Source organism: Neocloeon triangulifer, unplaced genomic scaffold, assembly GCF_031216515.1.
Source record: "Neocloeon triangulifer isolate White Clay Creek 2 clone unplaced genomic scaffold, ASM3121651v1 ptg000006l, whole genome shotgun sequence".
Taxonomy (NCBI): domain Eukaryota; kingdom Metazoa; phylum Arthropoda; class Insecta; order Ephemeroptera; family Baetidae; genus Neocloeon; species Neocloeon triangulifer.
In genome coordinates, this window is record NW_026775549.1 from 2057983 (window position 1) to 2080577 (window position 22595).

At 37.8% G+C, this 22595-nt stretch overlaps 1 protein-coding gene across 10 annotated transcripts in view; it reads left to right on the plus strand.

Moving 5' to 3' along the window:
- LOC132194337 (CUGBP Elav-like family member 2) overlaps positions 1-22595 on the plus strand; it is a 277639-nt gene that overhangs the window by 124560 nt on the left and 130484 nt on the right. The window lies entirely within an intron of this gene.

The following is a 22595-nucleotide window of genomic DNA, read 5'->3' on the forward strand; positions in this document are numbered from 1 at the left end:
AATAGTGCCAAATTCACACGCCCGAAAAGCTGTTGGCCGGCCGGTCGAATTAGGACTAAAACAAACAAACAAACAACGTACATCCGGCGCCCGTGTGCAAATGCTAATCCGGCGTGTTTGCGTAATTGCGATTACTCGCGAGCACATACGCCGCGATGACGTTCGGAATTTGCATACACTCGAGAGTATCGACACGCGAAATAAAAGGTGCAGGCCGCAGACCGCCGGCCGAAATATACACTCGGCCTTCCGAATAATCAGCAGATTTACCATGTGGTTTGCAACCGTAAGCCTCTTACTTAAGAGCTTGTATGCATGAACACTGATGAAGTAGAACACACGTTAGTCGTTTTGCTTGCTTGCTTGCTCGGACGGGATGGTTTGTCGGCCCGAGAGTGAACGGGTTGCATGCTGAAGCCCTACAATCAAATCCGGCAAAGCTGCTAACTTTCCGCGGCGGTGAGAGCAGCCTGGCATCGAAAACACCACAGAGGCCTCACTCACTGAGCACATCCGGGCGGGCGGGCATCGCTACTTTCCTAGCTGCCCAACAAGAACAAGTAAAAAGAACAATGAGTGCTTCATGTGAACGAGGTCAAATGGTAATTAGTGCCGACTTAAAGATGTTCTCTTGGTGTTTCTCTGTCTTTTTTCAAGTGTGCTAAAAGCAAAGTAAGAGGACACTCATGTGGGGATAGGAAAAAGAGAACATGGAAAAGTTTTTTAATTTGAAGGCTTTTTTCATTAGGAGCTAACAATTTAATTTTTTTTTTTCAATTTACAATATTATGAAAGAGGACATTGCCAAAAATAAATAAACACTTTTTTAAATTCATTCTTCAATATTTATTTTTTCATGGAACGTGCCTAAATTAATCCAAAAACTACTTTGAGTAATAATTAAAAAATAAAAGAAAATATTTATCTTCACTTGCATAATTTCATGTTATTTTAACATCAGTCAATATTCTTTGAATTTAAAACCATAATGAAAAGTAGGAACTAGCTAATTAAGTTAACTATGTTAATAATGATACATGTGTGTTATAATAGTTTAAATAAATAAATCAATAAACAAAAGCAAAACTATCTCTTTTATTGCTAAATGTAATTAATTCAAATATTTGTTTTTAATTATTAAAAAACGTTAATACATTCAAAAAATACTAAATCTATTATTCCAAGTTTTTATTCTTAAAATAAGTTAAAAAATTATTTACTAACCAACAAGATTTATTTATAAATATTTTTATTTTATTTAACATTCTCTCACCTGAAATAAAAAATTATGAATTTAATTTTATCTCTTCTCTGCTCCTCTTGTCATGAAGGGGATTGAAAATAAATTATATTCCCGACCTTTCATCCCCTGTTTACAGCACGTCTGCTCTGGAGCGTAAACTATTTTAAATGAAGAGCACAGCAATATAGCTGCAGTGAAATTCTTGCGCATCTTAGAATTCGCTCCCAATTATCATCGTCTGGAAACGATTCCCGGCACATTATTACCGAGCGAGGAGACGCCTTCCTCTGAAAGAGCGGATGATCTCTTGATATATAAAAAGGCGCAGCAGCACATCTACTTGCCATATATCCCAAGCGCAAATAAAGAAGAGGAACGTTCTCGACGTCGTTCTTGCTCGCTCGCTCGCTCGCCTAGGGAAAAAAACAAGTGGGAGCGAGAGAGAGAGAGACGTGAGGAGGCAATTTGCTCATTAATTAAGGTGCCGGCGAGCAAATTAACTTTAGTTGTGTGCTAATTGGATGCAAGTTCAGTGGAGCGGCGTGCATCGCTGCTGAATTATTGCAGGTTGAAGGAACACAAAATACAGACACGCGTCTCGCTCGTTCAGACTGGAAGCCAATTAGCGCGAAATATGAAAGCCTAGTCTCTCTAGCCAGACTGACTAACTCGTAAAAATAGCCTCGCCGAGATATAGAGAGGGTGGCAGAAACGTCCTCGCCAAATACCGCCGCGGGGAAACACCGCGAGGAGGAGTTTTGCTTCATCGGCTCGACACCGAAAGCACTTTAAAAATAATTTCCGACACAACGAACCTTCTCTCTCGCTCCAAACGACATGTCGCGAGCAAACGTTTACTCTCTTCTCAACTATACAAGCGTGGGCCGAATCCGCATCGCTTCTCCTCCGCGAGTCCCCGAGCCATAAATCACGGCCTCTGTGAAGTGAATTTACGCGACTGCTTCCTTTGATACGCGCGATGCTCGCGACTGGATTATTATTATTTCAGCTTGTCGCAATACACAACTTTAATGGGGGATAACTTTCTCGAGCGAAATAAAATTGCCACTCTAGTATTTCTGGCGTGGGTTAATGGAGCTCGTTTTTTTACTGCATTTAAATAGTAATGAATGGACTTTTTAATGAGTTCAAGCGTAATATAGTTTAATTTGCTTCCTAGCTTTTAGTATTTATGAAGATTTTTTTTCTTCTAAACATCAGATGAGACGTAGAAGCATGACTTACAAGATTAAAAAATTGTAAATTACAATGAAATTTCTTACTTTTGTATTTAATTTGGGAGATTTTATGCACAGGGCAAAGTTGTCTTTTCTAAGAACCCAATATAATTTACTTTGCAATTTTAAGCTCTCTTTTTAAAACTTCATTTCCAATTATGAATCTTATCATAATAATTCAAATAAATTATCAACTTATTTAAATATCTTCAGAAAATATTTATATTTTGATTAAACTATAATTGATATTTTCTGTTAGAATAATATTTTTTTTTTAAATAAAAATTCTTTATGTAGAAAATGAAGGAAAACTCATCTACTCTACCATGAGCTTTTTTCTTATGAAAATATTTGTCCGCGATTCAACAAGCGGAAACTCTGAAAAACACCCTCCTAGTAAAGTCGAGCGAGCCCTGCTGGTCTGTCGGCAAATAAGCGAGAGAGCAGGTATATTACATAATTTGGGGGTGGCTGCAGGGGTGGATTCCTCCTCCTTCGCCTCTCTGCTCTCGATGCTTTTAATTAAAACAAGCGCGGCGGCGCTCACTCGCAGCTTCTTTTTTATTGCTGCTGCTGGCGACGACATTTAGTGCGAATAAATTGTGAGCTTTTTGTATCTCCGGCGTGCACATAGAGAACTTTCCGAGTCTAGAGCGCGGAGAGAAAAGTTTTATTATTAAAATAATAATTGTCATAATTCGCGGCACCCACTTTTATCTGCGCAGAACACATTAGGAAATTAATTCGACCCGTTGTAAAAAAAAAGTGTTGAAGAGAATAAAAAGTTTTCCACGAAAAATGTCGTAAAATCTAACGAGCTGAGAGTCAAAATTGCGCGAGAAAAGTGTAAGAAAGAGAGTCTTGAACAGTTTCGAACGGGTGTAATAAGGAAACATCGCCATTTCGGGGCCGCGTCCAATTTCCTGCGCCTTTCCTCTCGCCCGCCAAACACATTTCACCTCGGTGTATCTTGGCAAAAATGTTCTCCTCCTTGCCTTGCAGAGCCGCAAATATTTGACTTGTCTCTTACTCAGCTCTTTCTTTCTCTCTTTCTCGCTATATATTTCGCCGCCTGCTTTTGTGTTAGGGTTCATCCGATCCGATCTGCTCTCGCTTGCTTGCTGCTCTAATTGCGCTCCCTTTGTCGACGTGGGCAGCGTCGGTTGATCCTCTCGCTCCTCTCTCTCTCTCCTAGGCTCCATTAATCGAGAAAAGCTCTGCCGAATTTTCTCCTCGTTTTTTTCTTGCTTGCCGCTGCAATTTGAAATCCACACTCTGTGCCAATATTTGCACACGCGTCTGTTTTCCATTTACTGCAGAACTGCCAAATCCAGGCAAGATTAGCCCGGCCGGATTTGCTGCAGTGAATTCCCAATTTGCTCTGTTTTGTACATCGTTGTTTGCTGAATTAAGCTGAGGGAAAGTTGCGTGTTATCAAGCCGCGCCACACCTCGCACGCACCCTATTGAAGCGCGATAAAAATTTAATTTTTCAATTTTATGCGCTGCTTGAGAAGAGGAGCGCGCTGCCGGTATTAAAAAACCATCGCACCTTCATTTTCCCCCTGATTGAATCAGCGACGGTGAAGAATCGCTGTTACGAAACAGCCAGACGGCTCCTCCTGAGAAATTGGTTCAGAAGCTCCACGCTGAGAATTAGTCCCTTTTATGACTTTTAAATTATGCGAGGAAAAATGAACAAAGCGTTCTGAAAAAGAGTATATGAATATTATGAATGGAAGTTTTTGCAGGAAAGGATAAAAGTTAATTAGGTTTAAAGAGAGAAGAGTTAAAGAAGCTGCTTTGATTCTGAAACTGTGTGGTTTGATGGCCATAGTTCGAAACTTAAGAAATTTGAATAGTTATCAAAAACATATAAAAATCTCAATTTACACAAAATAGGCAATTTAAATAAAAAAGATAACCTTTTTGAAAACACATGAATTTTTTTAAGTTTGATATTCCTGCTCTCTATCACGATCAATCATGAATTGCCTTGTTGATAAAATTATATTAAGAATTAAAATTTTTATTATTCTGCCTGATTCTACCTATATTTTCAATAACCTTTATTCAATTAAAAAAGCATCATTTTTCAGTGTCAGAATTTATTTAAAAAATTTTCTTGACTTATATTTAACAATTATATTTTGTTTCCAATAATAAATAAACAAACTTATATTATTACTATGTTGAAATTTTGAAATACTATATTAATAAAAATCTCTGGAAATATTTTATTTTAGCACATAAATCCCATTGGTCCACTGGTTGCCAACTCGCAATTTCCAATAAACTGCCGGACTCTGGTGCCCTTTTGTCCACCGCCAGAGTTTAATGCGCAATTCGATCACGGCCTCCTCCAGTTTCCACCCCCAGCTCGGCCTCCACCGAGGAATCCAATAAAAATTTTTGACCTCGGTCGCTCTCAATAACAATAAGCAGCCGTGCGCTGCTTGCGATCAAATATCAACCCCGGCGTATATATTATTACCGAGTCTCATTATTTTTGCCGGGCACAATGGGCCGTCGCCCTTCTCGTTCGGCGGTCATTGTTCCTCGAGCTCTCTGTTTGTGTCCCCCGCCCGATATCCATCCGTCGCCGATCCTTTCTTCGTGTGTACAATGCACCCGAGCCGCGCGCCGGGTGGCGTCTCTTCTTCGTTATATTGACTGCACCGAGTCAATTTTCTGGCCCGTCTACCCTTCCTTGCCCGAAATAATTTGTGAGCATCTTTCTGCGAGACACCTCCTCCGACCCTCGCAATTACGTCCTCTGCGCACCCCCTGCCGACGCCGTAATGGGGTAATTCATTAAATGAGCCTCAAATAATGGCCGCTCGTCGATTCAATTTACCTGCCGATAAATCGACCCCCACCGCGCACAGGTGAATTGAGATTGAAAAACAATCACTGACAAAAACAGCACGGTGTGTGGGTTTTGGAAAATATTAAATTTCTGTGCTACTTTTTAGACGAAATTTTTAGTTTCACTTGTTTCATTTTATGTATTTAAATTTTTTGCTTTGATTCATTTGGAAATCAAATATATAAATTTTCTATTTATTACAAACCATGTTTGGTATCAGCTACAAAATCATAATAATATTTCTTTATTTTTTCTGCTTGTTTTGGGTGGCTTTCCAATTTAATTTTTAGTTGATTTGTTTATTAGCACCAAAAATTGGAAAAAGAAGCGTGCTAATTAATAGAATTTATTTTTCACAACAATCTCATCTTCAACTAAATGATGATCAAAATTCTCCTTGTAAAATTTACTCCCACTGTTCAGAGGATCGTTTTCTTCTTCATTGGCTTATTTGGTGATATTGAAAAGCAGCCAATTTAAATTGGTAAAAAGTTATTCAAATTGATTCGCAGTTCACAAAAAGCTGTGCTCTTCAATTAGCATGTCCGTTTTTCATCAAGCGACTCTCTCATTTCATTTATTCCAAGGGTCTCGAATAAAATGCAATTGAATAGCATCAGGCCCTTAACGACGCACTCGATTCGGAGCGAGTTTTTGTCTCTATTCCCTGCCGTTGGCCGTAAACACCGTTCTTAACAAGGCAACAAGATAAAATGCAAATTAAATTCAACTACCCGCCGGCAAGAAACATAATACAGACAGACAGAGCGCGGACGGAATTGCTCTTCTGTTACGACTTTTTGAGTGGCAATTTGGAGATGCTAAAAAAGTTTGCGTTGGAAATCAAAAAGTTTGCTCCTCGATTGGGGAGTATTTGCCGAGGAAATGGAAAATACGAGACGGCGGCGGGGGCACTTCCGCCTGCCGCGGCTGGAGGAGAGAAATCTGCTCTCGTCGTCGTCGTCGTCGTTCTCCACTTGTGCGTCTTACAACTCGAATCTGCAGCAACAAAACAATCGAAGCTCGGCTGCTGGAGGAGCTCGAGTAAGCAGAATTCAAGAGCCGCCTCTTCAACGTACATTTCCATCTTTCGAGTGCAATCATTAGTGAGCCGTGCCTCTTCTTTTGCATGAATATGTACTCGTTTTATTTTTATACCCAGTGACGCAGGATTCGGTTCCAATTAAGCCGGCTGGAGAAAATAATTATATTTCTCTCTCACCAACCGCCGTAATTATACGCGTTTCTCTTTGCTGTGCTGAAATTAAAAAAGTACGCCGGAATTAAAAGCCGCACTTCACAACAAATTCCGGGAGACTGGTGATTAAAATCCACACGCCCGCGATTTTATACGCTTCTGCTTTTTTTTTGTATGTTTGTAATTCGTAATTGGAGCTACTGCAGTGGAAACGGCCGTGTAATCATCATTAATTGAAACGCGGCGCAGATGAATACCAACGCGGCCATCTGAAGTAATTAATGATGCACCCGTGGATGAGTTATTGTTCCAGTGCAGGGAAAAAGGCATAATGCCGAGATGCTCTGCAAAACGGGTCATCTTTCATGCGAAATGGGAACGTGGAAGGCAAAAAATGTAGACGGCAGTGTTGTTTTTAGCTCTGACGGTGCCACATTTCGCTCACTATTTGGGCTGTTTAACAACGATCCCCTTTTTTTACTGTAAAATTATGATTCCGTATCATTAATTTAAAATATGAATCATTTTCATTAACAAAATATGAAACATTTTTAAGAATTTTTAAGTTAAGGTTTAACCTGAAAATTTTATTTCTGCAAAATGTCAATTGCATTACTCAAACCTCATTTAACTGTATGATTTCATGATTTCTTTCTTGATTGAACACATTTGATGCATTAATTGTGTTTTAAAGATTTTTCAAGCGTTAGTGCAGAAATGAACAAAGTACAGTCGATTATAAACTAAAAGTTTTTTTACTACACATATATTTTCGGCAGTTAAATAATTTTTAAACAATAAATATTTATTAGTTCATTAATAGGTTATTTATAATTATTAAGTAATTATTGTATTTTAAGTATATTGTTAGTTATTCAAATATATTCAAATATATTTTCAAATATTAATAACGCTTTGTTCCTTAGATATAATTTAGTCTTTTTCAGAACCAAATTATATAAAGTGTCACATTCATATGTATACCAGTTTTAGCTATTAGACAGTGGAAACTCACTTTGAAGTACCTCTTAAGGGAATTTAATTTTACTTATTAATATGGAACATAATTTGAGACTGCAAGCATGAACTTCATTTTATTATATATTTGAAATAAAAGGATCTTGTTATTATGCTACACAAACAGCCGTGTGCATTTCCAGCTTTGCGACATCAAGAGCCTCGTGGTGACAAAAATCATAATTAATTAGGTGGCGAGTGGGATTATGAGATAAGGCATGCACGAAGCCCCGACCTAATTGCGTGGAATTCCACGGCAGATTAGCGGCGGCGGCGGCTCCGGCTTAATGCACATTAATCGGGCGCGCAGAGCGACAATGCCACCGACTCCCTGGGCGCAGATACATAATTGTTAAAAAGTGAAAAATGATCGCGCTCTCATTGTGACTCGGGTCCAATTAGCCGCGGCGGCCGCCCACGGCTTTGATCTCGTCCGAAAGCAAGACGGATCAGCGGAAAAAAAATGTTCGCAGGCTGCCCTCATTAGAGAGCACGAAGAAGAAGAAGTCCTCTCTAGATTAAATTTGTTCTCTCAAAAGTGACGAAGGGCTTCCAGAGAAGAGTCAACCCTTTCTTAATTAAAGACACCGGCTGAAATCTGGTTCAAAGGTACTTACGTGTGGGACAGAGAGAAGCCGCAAACCCATAATCCAGAGTTCAAATTCTCTTTGACATTTCGGTTGAATATCAAATTCATTATTTAAATTTTCTATTTCTAAACTAAATACTAATGTGGATATAGTTTAGATATATTTTGTTGATATGTTTTAAAAAGAATGATAACATTGACTCACAAAACTCTATAACTCTTTTTTATAAAACGTTTTCTAGAAGTGGAATTGAGATTTTTGCAATTTTTTTTAAGAAAAATTTATTTATGGAAGATGAAATTTTTCACCTGTCCACCAGTCAAGTTCAAGGTCCCCATTAGTCGTATATCTTAAGCCTCATTTAATTCCGAAAGGAAAATTTACAGCCAGCCTGGCAATAAAATTGTCTTCTTATTTTTCAAACGTAGCATTTTTCTGAAGATATAGGCGATTACGCGCTGCTATTTATGCGTGTTGGTTGTCAAGTGGCGTTAATTTTACGAGTCCAACACACGTAATTAAGTTGGCCTCTAAATTGAATAATTCCCGCGGTGTCGCGTCGGCGCGCAAGAGGAAGCCTGCGAGGCAGCATTTGGCCCGGCCGGGCACCTAATTAAGCGTGAACTATACGAGGCTGATGTTGTTTTTCGGCCCAGCCCGTTCACCCGTGTGTGTAAAAGTTTGAAACGCAGGTTCAAACTCTCTTGGAATCGCTCCAAACTATTGCTTTTATTTTTATGTGCGGCCTGCAGTGGCGGTCGCGTCGGCCAGGAAATAATGCTCCCAGAGTTAGAGCGAGGGAAAAAATGTCGGAGCACTAAAAAAAGTTGCGCGTTTTTGTTTTACAACGGGAAAACATGTCCGGAATTCCTTGGCTTAATGGCTCAATTATCGCCCTCAACGCTTTCCTTCAACGCGAAAAGCCACAAAAATTTATCGTTCAATATTTCGCGAGCCAGAAAACGACTTTTTCGTCCTCTTGGTAATAATCTGCATTTTGTGCCGGCTTTTGTGTTGGGCGGAAAACAATGGCCGTGCAAATCCCCTTATCTGGAATGCAAAGAGTTGTTTGTCCTTCTTTATTTCGCTGTGTAAAACTATTTGATAGTCTTCGAACGCGCCTTTAGACGGCTATTTATTTTATTCAGCACGCCCGCTAAGCAAGTTCTATCTGCTGCACAAAGGAAGACGGCGGAGAGGAAGAACAAAAATAAAATGCGGAGGAGGAGGAAAATCCCCCGCATGCTTTATTTTCTTTCTTTCCGCCGAGGTACGCGAGGGAACGTGCTCGTGTGCAAGTTATGCAACCGGTTGAGCAGACGTGCTTAGCAAAAAGACTAAACAAATCGGCGGCAGGCGCACCCTCCGCTCCTACACATGTGGGAGAAAGAGAACGGCTATTAGAAAGGGGTTAACCCACCCTCAAGGGCAGTGAGAAATCGGGATTTTATTGCAATGAAGGGCGACCGTGATTTAACGGTTGAATTTGCAAAAAGGATTAAGTCTGATTTGGATGACACGTACATTTAAAGAAGAATTTAATATTATTTTATTCATTCTGAGTTGTTAATACACATTGAAAACTCCAATAATTAAAACAAAAATTATTAGAAACAATTTATTTTTCAACAGATAAAAATACTTCAGAAAGAAATATTTTTTAACGTTAAAATCTTCAATTAAATTAAATTAAACCACTTTAAAGAACTTTTTTTAAATTTGAAATTGGCTATTATTTTATACAAAAGTAATGATGAAATAATTTTAATACCAAAACACCTTTGGCTTGCTTGAATTTTCTGATGAAATACGTATTTGCTGATAAACACTATTTTTCCTATTTTTGTTGTCGTTGCTTTTTCCTCCACATTTTTACAAAAAATTTATATTTAAAAAAAAAACGATTTTGGGGAGCGTAAATTTCCACCTAGTTTTACTTTTTGAACATTTTTTTTTAATTTCACTGAAATTTACATTTTAGTATTGCCCTAGTCCCAGCTGGCAGACGTAGACGCTTCTTTTGTTGCTGAGCGCTCTCACGTGTTTCATAGATATTTTATTGCAATATGAGCGTTTTCATGGCTAGCTCGAGTTACAAATTATACACATGCTGCTGGCTGCCACGAGAGATGTAACTTCTCTCTCAACGCTCTATTGTTTGAAACGCGGCCGCTTTTTCTCCGAGTTGTCTATCTTCCCCACGGTGCTGCTGAGCCAGCGTGCAGCAGCAGCAGAATAGATAGAACTTTGCAAACTTGCTTGCACTCTTCTCCCTCGCCGACTGGCTGCCTCTCTTTTCACCTGTCACACGCCGCTGATGCTCACTTTGCCTTCCTTATTCTCATTGAAAAGCAAATCCTCCAGTTCGCTCCATTTGCCGAGGAAGCTGTCAGTGTTGCGCGCAAAAATTAATTTCAACCGAAACGCTGAACCGAAGTGAAGCCTTTTGAGATGGCTCTACTCTATACACAGTGACAGTTGCAACTAGGAAATTACTCCAGAGAAATTTCCTACATGAAAAGAGACAGATTATGTGAGATTTCTTCGTAGTTCAGTTAGAGGCTACTTTGTGATTTTAAAGGTAAGAGTGGTAAGACTATTATAAACGTTAATAAAGCAGAATTTTTAAATAATTTTCCAACGAAAATGAAAAGTTTTTGCCGCTCAACATATAATTATGAACATTTTCATGTTTTTTTTTTTTTAATTTTTTTTTTATATTTTAATTTTTTTTCTAGGCAGTTTTTGGGAAAAAAGTTGTCTATAGTAAATTTAATCAGTTTTAAAACTCGGCTGGTTTTCAGTCAGTGTAAATTTGTTGACTTATTTGTGTGTGTTTTTTCTTTCTTTTTCCTTAAAACTTTTTGTATCGCCAGATTTGACAAGACCTCTCTTTTTCTTTCCCTTCCTTTTTGGAGGCAGCTGCTGCCTTTTGAATTCCACTCGCTTTTAATCAAGAGCGTGGGCGCCTCTCGTCGACTCGGTTGATCCTCGTAAGGAGCGAGAGCAAATTCCCTCATCACCGACGTGCAAGAGGAAGAGCTCATCGTTCCGAGAGCTCCGCGAAGAAGAACAATTCGCCTCAAAAACAAAACAAAATCTCATTGGGCGCGTAAGCGGAGCCATTTGCGAGAAATAAGAGAGGCCTTGCTCTGTTTTCGCTCCTCTCGTTAGTAAATTACACTGCGATAATTAGCATTTGCAGGCGGACGTAATTGAATTTCCTTTGTTGGCCCGCCCGGGAGAAAATTAACGTGCGCCACCCGCCGCCGCCCCAGCCAAAGACAAATCGTCATAATGGCAGGCATTTCTTTGCCACGTGCAAAACATACACATACAACTCACAGAAAAAATTTAGATACGCATCGTGTTTACTTTTGCGATACTTCAGCTATACTTTTGCTATTCACTTGCTTTACTTTTTAAAAACTGTATACCTGTTTAACACGGGCCTTATGAGGGAGGGTTTTTATACCTGCTCGTCAAACTATTGTGTTTTGTAAAGAAAGGAGGGGGAGGGATGCGGACGCATGTATTTTAGAGCGCGGCCGGCAAGGGTCGCGCAGCAGGCGAGCTGTCAAAAGAAAACCTAGAGTATTGCAAATGTATGCGTGCGGGACCGAAAAATAAGCGTTTTAGGCCGCGAGACGTGATGAATACTAAAAGAATACTAGAAGTATCGCAATTGTAAACACGATGCGTACCTAACCGATTTCTGTGAGAATTGACAACATTGTCCCGGAGCGACTCTCGGCAAAATAATAATAAACTGTGCTTGTCATCTGCGAATGGTGACAAAAAGCTGGTGTTTGTGAATATGGCTTTTTTGTCGCTACAACAGTTTTAGTTACCATTGGCGATTGTTTGAAATATTATAGCATTTTCAAGGGAATTTGAATTGTTAAAAAAAATTCACAATTTCAGTTAATTAAGATAATGAATGGGACATTTAACAGTCTTTTGTTTCGAGAAGAATACTAAAAGAATGTCATTTTTTTTTAAATAATCGATTTTTTTTACAAATATTGGTTTTAAATTTTTCACTTAAAAGCTCGAAGATAATCTCATCACTACAATTCTAAAATACAAATATGTTGTTATTAGTTAATTTATATTTTTCATAATCTTCTTTATATTTCATTTTCATTAATCTGCATTGTTTTATGAATTTTCATTACTATTGACATGATTACCAAACCTTATGGTCAATGATTTACCAAACTTATTTCTTGGCAAGTTTATTCTATACTCCCTATTCCAAACAAAAAAATTATTTAATTAGAATTTGATGCAGTTTGATGATTGCAAATTTATATTATGTGATTGATAAAATAGTGAAAAAGTTAAGTAATGAATTTACCACTTTTAAAACCAATAATGAATATAGAAAATAATTTAATTATCTTATAATATAAATTTATTAAGCAAATATAAAGTAAAATGTAAAAAGTATTTTATAATATAATTCATGTTAAACTTGTATCAAACGTTTTTATGCTATATATATTTTAGCAAAAAATCTGAGGTTTTTCAGCTGCATGAAAACCCTCAAGTTTGAGGCGCAAACGTGCCTCTTTGGGTGCTTGTGAGCAAAGAAAATAATAACGCGCTTGCTCGCTCGCACGTTTCCTACCCAGGACTACAAATTAAGCTGCTTAATGAACTTTTACATACTTATGTGGTATTTGCGTATAAGCAGCTTATCAAAACTGTTTCGCCGTGCATTCGCCGAGCGGCGCAAACGGGCACATCCTGATATGTGCGCTGTCTGCCGAGACTGTCGTCGAGTCAAAGCAAATTACCGCACCGAAGCACGAGAAATGTGTTTAGTTTTTAGCAAGCGAGCGAGTCTGTGTGCCACGCAAATTACGCGCTGGAATTAAATGCTGTTTTGATAAACTTAAAATGAGTTGCGTGCTGCCTCAGCTTGCGAAACGTAAGAAGATTCGCAAGCAACTTGCTGTGACTCACCAAAGTCTTCTCGCTTGTTTCCTTTAAGGATAATTGGATTTCAAATACGATTTTGTCCTTAAAGGGCAATGCACTCTAAACTTTGTCTCATTCACCCCTACTAAAAACAAAACTTCAAAAATGGTTTTAACTTAAAAATGCAAATTAGTTTGTATATAAACATCATCTATTTGAACTGGGGAGAAAAGGATTGTGGATCTATCGTTTAGATTCTTAGTTTTATTTTTTATTTTATCCAAATTTTTTTAGTACTAAAGTGCTTCCAAAAACATAATTATTGCTCTTTTAACTTTAAATAATTCTTTTGCTGGAATTTCTTAAAAATTTTATTTCGCTGAAAGATTTTTTTATAATTTTCATTGAAATATATGAATTGGTGTCAAAATCTGCTTTTAAGAAAATTTGAGCTAAAGTTTTTGTAATAAATAAATTTTTGGGAGCAAGAAAATAAAATTAATTTTATTACACCTACAAATTGAACCAGCCTGCATTTTTGACATTTTGCTTGCAGTACCAAAATCAAACGTGGCCGCAGGCGGTTGCAGATTCAAACACCGCAATGTGTGGCCCTGGCTGCTGTTGTGTGTCGTGTGCATGTTCAATCAGATTGCTCAAGCATGGTGCGATGTGTCAATTATTCGGCCAGCATCTGCAGTGATTGCCGTCGCTGGCATTATTTACTCTTGTCCGTCACTCGCCGACCGGCCGGATGATTAATGCACCGTTTGTTTATTGACGATAAAGTGCGCCGCTTCTCCAAACACAGCCGCACATAATTTATTTGGCCGCTTGTGATGCGCCCTCGCACACACTCTCTCTCGATTTGTTTTCCAGTCCAGTGGAGGCGAAAGTTGTTGTATTCTGATATATACGATCTCGGTAGTGTGATTTGATTTATTATTACGGAATTATTCGGCGCCACGAATTCAGGATCGTGTGTTTGGCCACGGCATAGCTGTTGTGTTGTTTATTCCAGCCGTGCGTTTGATTAATATCGGTTCTTCTAATTAGCATAAAGCTGCAATTATGTCTACAAAAAAATATGCAAATAACATGCTTTTGAGGTTGGGCGTTGTGAGTGAATAGTCATTGATAAGGGAAATTTAAATTTTTTTAGTGTGAGATTATAAGTAATTTTTTGACCTGATTATAAATTCAGAAGTGGAAAATAATTTGTCTGATTTTCCTAGGAAATTACTGCTTTAAATGACTGCAATTAAACTGAATTTACAAGCTTTTTCTAGTTTTCAATAGCCTTGAATTTTGCATCTATTAAACATAAATTATTTTTGCTGACATGAAAATCAGGTACTTTTGGAATTCATGTACAAATAAAAAATCTATTCTTTGCAAGTCAATTTAGGATTCTGGGAGAAATTTGCGTTTGAAAACGGTCAAATTTTGAAAAACTTTCTTGGTTGTATTATCTCCGAGCTTTGAAAAGAACGCGACCGTGTTCAACACCTCCGAAATGTGTATTTTGTGTGCCTGCGAATGCAATTGTTGCCTTTGAAAACTATTTAATTAGTAGTTTAAATTATTATTTCAATTAAATAAAAAAGACATTGTAAATTTTTCCACTGCTTTTACATTGTCCTTATAATTTTGCTCATCTATATTTGATGATTTGTATTTTTTATTATCTGTTGATTTTAAGAAAAACTTTTTGGTACTGAAAACTGAAAGGCCCGTTTGCTTGTCTTGGTTTAAATTATTAGTGGCATAAACAAGGTACTGTTGCGTGGTGCCTAGCACAAATATTAGCCAGTTTCGGCTTCGCCGATCCAGCTAATGACTTGGTCTTTATGTTAATTAGCACTGGCGGATGTGCTCGGCGGTTTTGCTGTTAGAGAGTTCTCTCGCGAAAACGCTCGCGGCGGCAAGCCAGAATTTAATAGAATAAGCAATTATTATCAGCTCTCTGGCGGAGAAAGCGATGCGGGGTGTGGTGGCGACGGAGAGTTTGGCTTCTCGCGGAGAGACGCCGCGCATCCTCGGCTCGCTCGCTTCATTCATCATATGTCACCGGGCTGGCTGACATCATAAAGGAGACCATGAGAAATTGACGCCGCGACGCCCTTTCAATAGAGAGCAGTGTGTGTGCGCGCGAGTGTCGCCGAGCTTGTTCTTTATGTGAAACGCGAAAAATGAGAGGCGCTCTTTTAATAATGGCCTGAAAAATAACACCCTTCACCGCGGCGGAATGAAAAATAAGAGGAGAGGAAGAAGAAAGAAAAAGAATCTGAGAGGCTGCAGTGATTCGGGTCGCGAGAGAGAGAAAAAGAGTCGCAGCATCAAGAGTCTGTCAAACGCGCGTGATAAGATTTTAATGAAAATGTGCTTCCTGAAATTTTGACACGACCTCCACTCAATCAGCGCGAAACCTCGCTCTTTTGCAATAAAGGAGCGCTTTGTGCTAAAACTGAGGAGTATTTTCAGAGCCACTTTTTAAATTCTTTATTTGTCCTCTTCATTAATCGGCAATGTTTACATTTATTTTTTACAGTTGAAAAACAACATTTGCAAAATTGTCAACAATATTGCAATTTATTTATTCGGCTGATCAATGTTTAAAACAATATGAATGCAATATTAATTTCATCAAACAATTTTGAACATATATGTTAATACAAAAAATAAACACATTAATTTTTCCCTTAGGGATTTTATATAATATCCTATATTATTATTCTAAACATTTATACTATTAATTGTTAAATTTATGTTAATGCATTTTTTTTAATAATTTTTTATTAAATAAACTTTATCATTGCATCAGGACACTGTGTCACACATCCATCTTAAATTATGCACATTAAATGATTCACAATTTTATTTTAAGAATTTAAAAGTGAACCATGGTTGTGATTTGAATAACTGAAGAATTAAAAATTAAAATTTTTTTTCTTCCGTCCCTATATTTCAAACATAAATCGGATAAATCGAAACATTAATTACATTAACAAATTTAAAATCATACATTGAAAATTTAATTTTTGAATTTAGTCTTATGTCTAATTGCTGTTAGTTATTTCATTAATCAAGACATATTAATGGTTTAACTTCAAACTCCTTTTGTTTTAAAGATTTTTAAAAAACGATTTTTAGCTGTTGAGACTACATTATAATTAATTATTTTCACGTCAAGACATATTTAAGAGGGGTTTCAGTTACATTTCATATTTAAATTTTTTATTTTTGCCCTTGCACTAAAAGATACGCGATTAATATCAAATTTTTCATTAATTATTTCTGAATAACTTTTATTTAAAAAGTGCGGCATATCGTTTATTTCTTGCCCGCTCAAATAATTATAGAGCTGAAACCTAATCGGATTGTTGAATAATTGGAATTTCCGCATGTTCCAAAATTGAGAACACTTGCCACGGACTGTTTACAATCCACCCTATTTTGAGGCCTGCAAACAAAATTTAATTTCGACCGCTCGAAACCACACGGCATAAAACGGAGACCAAAAAGTTGGTTGTTATCAGGCGGTGTGCGCAAGAGCAGATGAAATTTTCATTGCACGAGCGGCGCTGTATACTAATAAGCGGCTAATTAGTTTGGCTATCAGGGCCGCACCACTGTAAAACACACTCCGGCTGAATTAATTTCGCCGGAGCAAGCAGTGCCGACAAAACAAGTAGGTCTGAATTTGCTCTGATAAAGGCCAGAGGCGCATTATTTCTGCAGGCGAAACGGCCGAATTAACGCGGAGGGGCAAATTAGAGAGTGCAAAGGTGCGCTCGAGACCCTTATCTGCTGTCTGGCATCTCTCGAAATAATTGCAGCAGGACAATTTGGCACCCGCAACCAAAACAAACTTCACACGTGGTTTATCAATTTGAATCAGATCATAAATCAGACTAATTAAAGAAAGTTGATCATTCTTCCTTGATTTATAATAAAAAGGTAGCTTGCATTTTTTTAGTATAAAAAAAAATGAAAAAAACCGTAGAAAAGTAAATTAAAATTTATTTTTCTACATCAATGCAAATTTTATTTTGGCAGAGTTTGTGATTTTTTAAATCAGTTTTTTGCTTATTAAACTCTATGGATTTTATTTGATAAAAATGAGATACAAAAAATTGCTGGGGTCAGCACACTCAATTTCAGACTAATTTATTAAGTCCCCCTCGATCTCGACGCTGCATGCAGAGTGAGTTATTGCTCGCGAGTAATCTCTTTATCCGCGACGAGAGATAGAGAGTGGGAACACAAACACGCTGCAAAAGTTTTGATTCATGCGGATTATGAAATATGACAACACTTATTGGATTATCCACATGATGCATAGCGTCCTCCGCGTGTAAGCAAGCGGGGCTTAATTTTATGGCTCGAATTTGTGCAGCCCAAGAAGGGCGCAAAACTTTTCGCCTCAATTTCTCCGCCGGTTAAAGTTGATGCCAGAGTTTGTTATTCGCTCGAGAGCCCGATGATGAATGCAAAAAAGGGCTGAATTCAGCGGAAAAAAATACCGCGTCGGCGTTTAATCGATGGGCGAAAATTCTGCCGAAGCGCAGTCAGCACCATATCCTTTCTCTCCTGCTTACATAATTTCGTCTCGGATTATTTTTTACATAAATAAATTCGCCCGCAACCGCACCGCAGCCACCAACGGCGACAGATAATTTATTTTTCCACGTGCTCACGGTGCCCGAAATGAAAAATTTTCGCCGGCTAAAAGTATTACGCTACTCAAAGTTTTTACATTTTGCCCTCCATCTATGTTGCCGCGGCCCAGGGGATGCATTTATTATGTGGGAAAAACTTTTTCCAGCCTAGCCTTCCTTTCTCTCTCTAGCTAGGCATATTTTCTTTCCGGAGTTCCATTCCGCACCACAATTACTTAAGAAAAGCCTTGTGTGAGAAAATGGACCGTAAGTGGAGAAATCCAAAGCGTGCACGGCCGCCCAGTTTATTTATTACTCGCGCAGTTGCTGCAAATGGGCCTTTTTTTAACAACCTGCTCCCTCACTCCGCTCGCACGCCATTCCGAATGGAATTTTTTAAAGCCTTCGTTGCTACTCTCTTCTGCACCGGTGGCGGAGCAAAAGTAATTTTACACGCTTCTCATTAATTTTGTCGCGCTTGCAAGAAGTAAGAGACCAGCGTTTATTTGTTCACAATAATAATTTTATTGCTATCTTTATTGCATGTGACTGCAAAAAGTAAAAAAATTTACTTTATGTGTTATGTAAATTTTATAGCCAAAATTAATTTTATTTTATTATTGTTTATAAATAATTTTTTTTAAATTATTGAATTTTTTATTTAACAAATCAGTATTTATTAATTTATATATTAACTCGTATTAATTTTTTTTAAATTAAACACTATTAAAAAAAAAATACATACTTTTCATATTGAGACTTATTTCTTAGTAAAAATCTGGAACAGAACATGTATCACTCGTTTGTTTATTGTTATTAATGATAAATTTAATTTAAAGCACATTGAAAGTTTGACTATATAATAAAACTATATATCAAGTTAGACTGCTGAAAATCTTTTCTCAACTGACGTGACTTGGCGGCTCAAATTTTATTGAAATTTAGCTGGAAACAGTTATCTTTCATTCAAATTCTAAAAAATGTTTATTTAATTTATTTATATTTTGAATTTTAATAACGAAATGACTTCAACCCATTTCATTTTCAATTCCATAATATTAAAAAACAAATGTGGCATTCTCATGTTGGTCAATTTTTTCCCACCTGCGCTTGTGTGCCGCCCCTCTCTTGCGCAACGGTGCAGTCAATTTAGAAAATTGAGTTATTGCATCAGTTGAGAGCGGCTCTCGGCATAGAAAAATAAACAAGTCCAGCTGGTTTTGCTTTGGCTTACCTCGACTCTTATTACTCGGCACAGATGCAAAAACAACAAAAGCCGGTCGGCCCCTCTGCGGCTTTGCAACTTGTGCAAATAGTGAGTGCAATTACTTTTGATTAAATTTCTGTGATGAAGTTTGCACAATATTGCTGCCGGCTGAGCAAACTCTTGACCCGAAGGCACGAGACGGGGAGTTTGCTGTGCGAACCGCCGCCGCCGAGTGGAGGTGCGTTCGTACTTGTGTATAACAAACTCTTCAAACACAAATCTGCTCGCTCCGCGTGTATAATGCAAGGAGAGCAGCGAATTTCGCGTGCAGCTCCCGGCCGGCTCTTCTTATAAACTTTATTCCAACTCAAACTTCATTATAAGCGATGCTAAACGCAACCCGCCGCCAACTTCTCCAGCAGAGTCGACTTCTTCTTCTTTCCTCCTTTTTCTTCAAAATCGCGCAGCGCTAAGTCGGATGAAATTAAAAGAGGGAAAAATGTCGCAGAGCGAATCCGGTCTTAAAATGTCCTACCTTTTCTTTTCATTCTTTTTTATACTTTTCCGTCGCTGCGACTGAGCAAACATCTCGCGTTCTTTCTTTTTTCCTATCCCTCGGGGCGCTGATGCTTATTTTGTTTTATTTTTTCTCCTCGCGCGCGCCCGCTCGTCGAACAGCCTCGGATCTCCATTATTTTAATTTGGCCTGACAGGCATCGAAAGAGACATCGGTGGCGGCTGAGGAGCTCCACCACTACTTTTAGCGGGGATTAAGTCGATATTGTTTCGCAACGCATACACACATATAAAGAGCGGAGAACCTTTTGGGATTCTAAAGATAAAACTCCTCGCCAACAGACAGACAGCTAGGCCGAGTGAGTGAGAGAAAGAACGAGAGAACGAATCGAAAGACAAACAGGATTCAAACCAAATCACCAGCACATGTGCCCAATAAGCGAAACTAACAACGAACGGGCGGTCGGTCGGCCGGTCCATCCGTCTGTCTGAAAGACGGAGGTACCTCTGATGCCCTTTGAAGTGACTTCAACTTTAGCTTTCGGGTTTTTTTTTATGAGTGGTGAAAATTTGACTCTGAAATTGGCAAATCGGTCGTTATAATAAGACCCCATTCAAAGTAACAGAATAATTATTACACGGGATAAATTTAAATTTATTAGATGATTCTTAAAAGTCAATTAATATACAATTATTTGTATTTATACTTTATAAAATAAATTTGATTTTCGTAGGAAATTCAACATTTAACTTATTAAATACTTAATTATAAAAATATCACTGTTTAAAACATTATTGTGTTTTTAAAATCATAACATGTAGTTTTATGATTATTTATGATACTTTTATTTACAATAGGATTCAATTCAATTCATTTATTCTCTCGCAACAAGTCAAACAGAAAATTAAAAAATCACATTGGGAGAGAATTGGCAGCCAGCTCTAGTAAACAACATACTAAAACTCATAGGCTCAATTTGGAAGCAAAAGTGTTTCCAACTTAAACCTACTCGCCGAACTGGAGCCGTAAGTGGATTATATTTAATCAATTCACTTTAAAAGTAAAAAATACATATCAGCACAAACTATTTTCCTTAGTAATCATTAATTAAATAGAATTAACCTGAAGTCTGAAATTGGTTGACATTATTTCTCATTTGACTTGATTTGTGAAGAATAAACAACAACAATAATAATTAATAATAATGACACACTACAATTAATTTATTCATTGAAGAGTTGATATTAATTATGAATATATGTATTTTTCCCAGGTTGCGGGTATTATATTATCAATTCAATTTGTTTATTCTCTTCTTTTGCACAAAGTTAAATATGAAATGAAATATCACGTTGAGAGAGAATTTACAGTCAAGTCTAAAAAGCAGCTTTTTAAAATACATGGTGGCAAAATATCTGAAAGCAAAAGTGTTATTTTTATGACTATATCAAATGTTGTCTTTTATCGTTAGTAACTATATTTGTTTTTGTCTCTTTCCCCTGTTGTATTTACATATCGTCCTATTTCCTATTGAAAGAGAGACGTAATGAGCAAGAGAAAAACAGGTGCTTAATGAAATTCTCGTTTAAGTGTTCTCAAAACAACTCCTCAAGCGCAGTAACAACCGGCATGCGTCGTTTCTCCAACGATTTAACCCGCGTTTAATAGGTTCAAATACCGCTTCGTGCACTTCACTCACTCGCTCGTCTGTACTCCTTTTTACGTCTCTTGAGGCATTACTGGCGGAGAAGCATCTTGTTAGCGGCAAACGCGGCTCGTCAGCCAGGAAGGAATTTTCAGATACTCGCAAGCTCGAACGAACGAATCCTTCCAGCGGAAGAAAATTTCAATATCTGGCTTGGCTCACCTAGATACAGCCGGCCAGGAATTTCTCGTCAACTGCACTGCTCCTCACAAAGTACACGGGACAACACAAAAGAAGAAAGATTCCTGGCGGCGAGTGATAAAATAAAGAGAATTTCTCTCTCTCGTCGGTTTCAACTGTTGGCCATTAGGCGTCTCGGGCCGCTAATGTCAACCGGCCGCTTTTACTGCCTCTCGAGACGGCGATATTCGAGCGAGAGAATAGCCGCAATCTCTGTACCTAAACGTACATGTGTGAGTTTGGCGATAAAATTGCAGCGGCGAACTTGTCGCCTGACCTGCATAGACGGTCTCCCGGAGCCAATTAGCTGCGCTCGGAACGACTTTTCTAATTGCAAACTTTGCTCTCGGCTGCAGAATGGCCCTTTTTGTATGCCATTCTCATGTTTTTTTTTCGCCAAAGTGCAGCTGAAAGATGCATCGCGCTTTTTAAGGGCCCCGCCGGGATTTATGCCGCGAGAAATGGCACTTTTTACGAGTCAACTTGGCACACGGGCGCGCACCTCCATTGTGGACAGCCTTTGTGGTGGCGAAATTTTATTGCCCGGCCTCGTTCCGAGTTGAATTCAAGTGGCTTGTTTTTAAATTGCTCTCTCAACTATCAATTGGTAATGCGGGCATATAAAAGTTGCCTCTGTGCATCTTTTTATGCGGAAAGGTTAATTGGGTCATTACCTGGGAGCGAGCCGGTTCTTTTGCTATGAAAAGTTTTTAGAGTTGGTGGAATGTGGAGAAGAGAGAGGTGTAATTTGGCGTTAATTAACCAGCTTAAAGAGAAAGGGAGATTTGCAAAACGAAATGTAGAGTTTTAAACTTCAAAAGTTTGCACTGTGAGCCTGGAAAGGGAACTTAACTAATTATTTGACTAATTATGTGTCAAAGAAAGTTTTTTCTCAAATATTGAATTTTATTTGGTCTTCGTTTATTGATTTTTGAAAGTTGAATTTGGCAATTGAAATAGGGCTGTGTTTACAATTTGAAATTATTACATTTTTTTTATCCTTAAAAAAAATTGACTTGTCAAAAAGTACTTACATTTAATGTCAAATTATAAATTATGTTTGAAAATGTCACATTTCTTGCTTTACATCTTGGAAAAAAACGCTTGTAGTCGCACATAGTTTGAAATAGAATGACAAAATTCAAAGATACAAATTGCCAGAATGATTTTTTGACTGAATCGAGAAGATAAATAGGTTTTTCACCTCTGTAATAATAATATGGAATTGGAATCCTTTCATTTAAT